The following is a 5,789-nucleotide window of genomic DNA, read 5'->3' as shown; positions in this document are numbered from 1 at the left end:
GGGAGGCGGGACCTGGCTGGAGAAGTAGGTGTGTTACTAAGCAGAGATCATTGAGGGAAGAGAACCCCTAGCCCACGCCCACAGTAATTTGGATAGCTGTCACCATGATTTGTACAGTGGTCGCCTGACACACATGCTCCAATTACCTGACACACATGCTCCGATTACCATAGAGTTCTTGCTAACTGTACGAGGCCAGAGGTGATCATGTCTGATCCCTCTAAAGCCATGAACCAAAATAAATCTTACCCGTTCTCAGCTCAGGGGAGGCTTTGGTGCAACTTTCTTTGGTCATCCTAAATCTGGGTTTATCAGACCCCAGCCACCTCCACCACGCCACCCAAGTTCAACCCCAATGCAAGAACAAAGTCATGTTGAGGTGTACTAGAGGCAAAGTCAACACTACATCTGCCTTCACCCCCAAGATCCGCCCCGTGGGTCTGTCTCCAGGTGATAACGTTGCCAAGGGCACTGGTGATTGGAAAGGTCCGAGGGTAACAGTGAAACTGCCAGTTCAGAACAGACAGACCCAGATAAGATGGTCCCCTCTGCTTCTGCCCTGCTCACCCAAGCCTTCAGGGAGCCACCGAGAGCCTGACAGAAGCAGGAAAATATTAAACACAGAGGAAACATCGCCTTTCATGTGACTGTCAACATTGCCAGATGAGATGCAACAACGATGATCTTTAGCCAGAGAATTTTCTGGAACTATTAAGGGGATTCCAGGTACTGCCCAGTTTGTGGGCTGCAATGTGGATGGCTGCCACCCTGTGACATCATAGATGACATCAGCAGGGGTGCAGGGATGTGTATGCCTAGCTCCTTAAGAGGCAACAAGAGAATATATTTCAATAAAAGACCATCTGACAGCCAAAAATTAATGAATCTCATTTTCCTTACTTCTGCCATGTCCAGGGAGGGGTGTGTGGTATGTGTGGTGTGTGTGAATATAATTGTTGTGTATGTTAGAGAGTAAATGTATGTATGGTGTATGGTGTATTGTATGTGGTATGTGTGTGTGTGACTGAGTGTGTGATGTGAGTGTATGTGAATGTGTGTATAATGCATATGCATGTGACTATGTGTGGTATGCAGATATGTGTGATATATATGTGTGCGTATATATGTGTGCGTATGTGGTATGTGTGGTGTGTCTGTATGTGGTATGTATGTGTGGTGTGTATGTGTGAGTATGTATGGTATATGTGTGTATGTGTGGTGTGTGTGTGTGTGAATGTGAATGGTGTGTATGTGTTTGTGGTGTGTATGTGTGCGTAGTATGTATATGATGTGAGTGTACAGTATGTGCGTATAGTGTATATGTGTAGTATGAGTGTGTGTGATATGAGTGTGTGGTGTATATATATGTATGTGTGGTGTGTATGTGATGTGTATGTGTGTGGTGTGAGTGTGGTGTGTATGTATGTGGGGGGTGTATGGTGTATGTGTGTGTGTGTGGTATGTATGTGTGTGTGGTGTGTATGTGTGTTTGAGTGTGTATGTGTAGTGTGCATGTGTATGTGAGTATGTGTGGTATGTGTGAGTGTGTGTGTGATGTGTATGTGTGTGTATGTGTGATGTATGTGAGAGAGTATGTTGCAGAATATTTTATCACAGTGTGAGCCCCAAGATTGTGTTATTTACTTAAAAAAAAACTGTTTCTAGTTGTGGTGTGGCTCAGCCCTATAATCCTGCTGGCTGGAATACAGACAAGCCCTTCGTACACACTTTTAATCCCAGACAACGAAGGTAAAGTTTGTTTGTGGAAGGAAGCACCCAAGTTTGAAACTGAGTAGCAGACAAAATGATGAACTAGAGAAAGATCTTACAGAATAGGATCTGCTCAGCTCTCATTAGGAGAGGACAGGAAAGCTACTTCAGAGAGCAGTGCAGAGAGAAAGAGGAGGCAGTTTTACCAGGACAGTTTTACAGAGACGGGTTGCAGAGAAAACGAGCTTGACCCAGGTAAAGACAAACCAGAGAATGGGAAGGAGCCAGGAGATTGGAACAGATTGCCAAAGTTAGTATGAGGCCAAGCAGAGCAGTTCAGTCAAAGGCTGAGAGAAGCCAGACTAAATCAGTCAGTTTAGAGAGGAGTTTGTGCCAGAACAGGTGAGTTGAACTCGCCAGCCAGAGATCTCTGAGAACAAGAAAGCGTGGCTGGAGAGATGGCTCAGTGGTTAAGAGCACTGACTGCTCTTCCAGAGGTCCTGAGTTCAAATCCCAGCAACCACATGGTGGCTCACAACCGTCTGTAATAAGATCTGATGCCCTCTTCTGGTGTATCTGAAGACAGCTACAGTGTACTCACATACAAAAATAAATAAATAAATCTTTAAAAAAAAAAAAAAAAAAAAAAGAAAGTGTGAGTGTATTCAGCAGCGAGTCTCAGATACCGAAAACATTCTAGGCCTAGACAAGCTTATACGGAAGCTTAAGGCTTCCAGGACTAGGTCTACGTTAGCAGACAGGGAAGTAAGGCTCAAGACAGGAGCATAAAAAATACTTTAAAAAAGTGTGTGTGTGTGTGTGTGTGTATGTATGTGATATATGTGAGTGTGTATGTATACGTGTGTGATGTGTGTGCGTGCATGTGTGTGTGGTATGGGTGTGTAAGTGTGTGTGCATGGCATGAGTGTATATGAGTATGTATGTGAGTGTATATGTGTGTGTATGGTGTATGTGAGAGTGTGTATGTGTGTAGTATGTGTGGTATGTGTATGTGAGTGTGTGTGTACATGACATGAGTATATATGAGTATTGTGTGAGTGTGTTGTGTGGTGTATGTGTGTGTGAGTGTGTGGGGTGTGGGGTATGTGTATATGATGTATATGTATGTGTGATGTGTGTGAGTGTGTGGGGTGTGGGGTATGTGTATATGATGTATATGTATGTGTGATGTGTGTGATGTGTGTGTGTGTGTATATGTGGTATGTATGTTGTGTGAGACTGTATGGTGTATGTATGTGTATGGTGGTGTGTGTGTGTGTGTGTGTGTGTGTGTGTGTGTGTGTGTGTGTGATTCTTTGGCTCTCTGGAGACACATCCATGACTTTGCTTGGATAGCTTCCTTTTTATTTTGTCAGCTACAAATATCTGTGGCCTGTTCTTTATCCCTGTTAACTCTACTCTCTCATTTTCTGCACTTTCTCCACAAAGAGTTTCTGGTCTTCTTACTCCTTGTAAATGGAAACATGTGTGATAAGCAGGTGCAAACTTCTGTTTGCTTATGTGTGAGGCAGCTGGGCCCAAGTGTCTGTACAATGTGTTGTCACGAGTTACTTTGCTTTCATTCCCACTTAACTTTGTAATTAGGATGCCTTGTGTATTTTAAAGTATGTGGGTAGCTGTGTAGCTGTAACACACAGAGACATATAAACAGACAGACAGACAGATGGGACTTTTATTTGTAGAGGACAGGAGACATTACAGAATAGTCCTGTGAGAAGATGGTGTCAGTAAAGGCATGAGCCTCTGCTCTGCTGTATTTAACCCAAGAGTCGTGCATGTCAACGGTGTCTTGCACAGTGTATGGAGACTGTAAAAGCAAGTAGGGTGTTAGAGGGAGGTGGGGGATTGGAGAACTCCAGCAGCCCAGCATTCAGTCCTTAAATGCCTCAAAGGCAGCCAGCCATGCAGGCCGATTGGGTGGATTCAAATGGTAAAAGGGACATAAGCTTTGCCAATAGGGAATTTTCCACAGAAGCAGATGTCAAAGCTTCCTTGGCCATGGTTTCCTCAGATGTAGCTATCCTGATGGGATCCTCATCTTCCCCCTGCCCCTCCTCCCTAAAAGTAGTCACACACCTGCAGCTGAGCCTGCAAAGGGAAGGCTCTGGGACATCTCTCCAATCTGGATCTGCCCCAATATGCAGAACTTAGGGGAACCTACTCCAGAACCAATCTGCTGAGCCACAAATTCATGTCTGCCACTTCCTAAGTGGGGACGGGGGGCACTTCTACCTCTCTGTGTCGCAGACTCCTCACAAGTATAGTGGAGGTGATTTGAAAAATACGTTTTTCCAAGTGTTCTTGTGGGACACACTAAGCACTCAGTTGAGGTCACCTGTTTTTATTAATTGTTATAAACACTATAGGGGAAAACAAAACATGAAGCAGGAAGTCTTAAACACTTTCCACTTCCCTACTGAGACCCAGTTATATTTCTTTACCTGTGGGTTCCATGAAACTCTTGTGTTCTTATGCAATAGTTCCCCTTTTCTATTCAAGCTAATTCGAGTTTCTTTCAGTTGCTCGAGTCTAAAGATGATTTACTAATATGGATGTTAAAAGTCATAAAATAGCTACTGAAAATGAAGACTAAGAAAAGCTAGCTGTCACAGTGACAGCATTTGGGGGTCAGTATGGCTGGTGTTTTCCACAGCTGGAATAATTGATCCTCTCTGAACTTCCTACCAGTTTTCTCCAGAGGAGACACAAAAGTATAACAACTTGCAGCACCGCTGGGCATTAGAGGAGGAAGCCAGATGCCAACATGTGGGGAGATTTCCACTAACCTGGGCTATTTGTGGCTGGGTTGTAAATCACTCTCTTGAACCCCTCATCCTTGGTCTGTGAAGCAGTGTGGTAATGAGTGGCTAGACAGAAGGAAAATGTCCTGACACCTCTGTCTCTGAAGGTCTTGTTAATTTCCAGAAGGCACTTCTCTGAGTAGGCTAATTTAAAACTCATGTATGACACCATGTCAAATATTATGTCATGGACAAATGATTCTTATACTCACCAAAATGCTCTCAGAATCACACACTGCCATCTCTTAATCTGTTGAAACTATTAAGGAGAGTCTGTGTACTTTTCTGTGCATTTGAAGGTCCAGTGGGGACAAAAGACATACACATACACACACACACACACACACATACACACCACACACTCATATACACACACACACACATCACACACAAGCCACATGCACACATTTACCACATACACACTCAAATGCACACACACCACACATACACACACACACCACACACTCATATACACACACACACACCCCACACTCATACACACACACATCACACACAAGCCACATGCACACATATACCACATACACACTCAAATGCACACACACCACACATACACACACACACTCTCTCACAGACACACACATACACACGTTTACTCACACACACAAACACCACACATTAATACACATACACATACCACACACATGTCACACACATATTCAAATGTGTGTGTGTGCGCGCACACACATACACACACACACACACACACACACACACACACACTACAAGCTAGAGAAATAGGGAAGAGTGGAGGATAAGGTCACCCCGCTCCCTGTTGGCAGAGCTCCCTCTCCTTAGGGGACATTCAGTCTGTTTCTATCAAGGTTGTCAACTGATTAGAAGGTCATTCCACATCACAGAGATCTGAGTGTACTCAACGTCTACAAATGTAAATGTTGACAACACGAAGAGAGAGAGTTTCACAGCAACATGCAGACTAGTGGTTCTCAACCTTCAGGTCATGACCCCTGGTGTGTTTGGTGGGGGTGGGGATCAAACAACCCTTTCCCAGGGGTCACCTAAGACCATCAGAAATATAGATATTTATATTACAATCCATAACACTAGCAACATTACAGTATTACGAAGCGTAACAAAAATAATGTTGTGGTTAGGGGTCACCACAATATGGGGAACTGTATTAAAGGGTCACAGCATCGGGAAGGTTGAGAACCGCTGGTCTAGACTACCATCTGACCACATATTAATGTAGTATAGCCTGCAAGCCAAGTTGACACA

At 44.0% G+C, this 5,789-nt stretch overlaps 1 pseudogene; it reads left to right on the top strand.

Annotated features, from left to right (window-relative positions):
* Nucleotides 1–207: 207 nt before the first annotated feature.
* On the top strand, nucleotides 208–5,386 carry LOC116893519 (annotated as a pseudogene).
* Nucleotides 5,387–5,789: the final 403 nt, after the last annotated feature.

This window comes from Rattus rattus, chromosome 2 (assembly GCF_011064425.1).
Source record: "Rattus rattus isolate New Zealand chromosome 2, Rrattus_CSIRO_v1, whole genome shotgun sequence".
NCBI lineage: Eukaryota > Metazoa > Chordata > Mammalia > Rodentia > Muridae > Rattus > Rattus rattus.
This window is presented reverse-complemented; position numbering and strand designations above follow the sequence as displayed.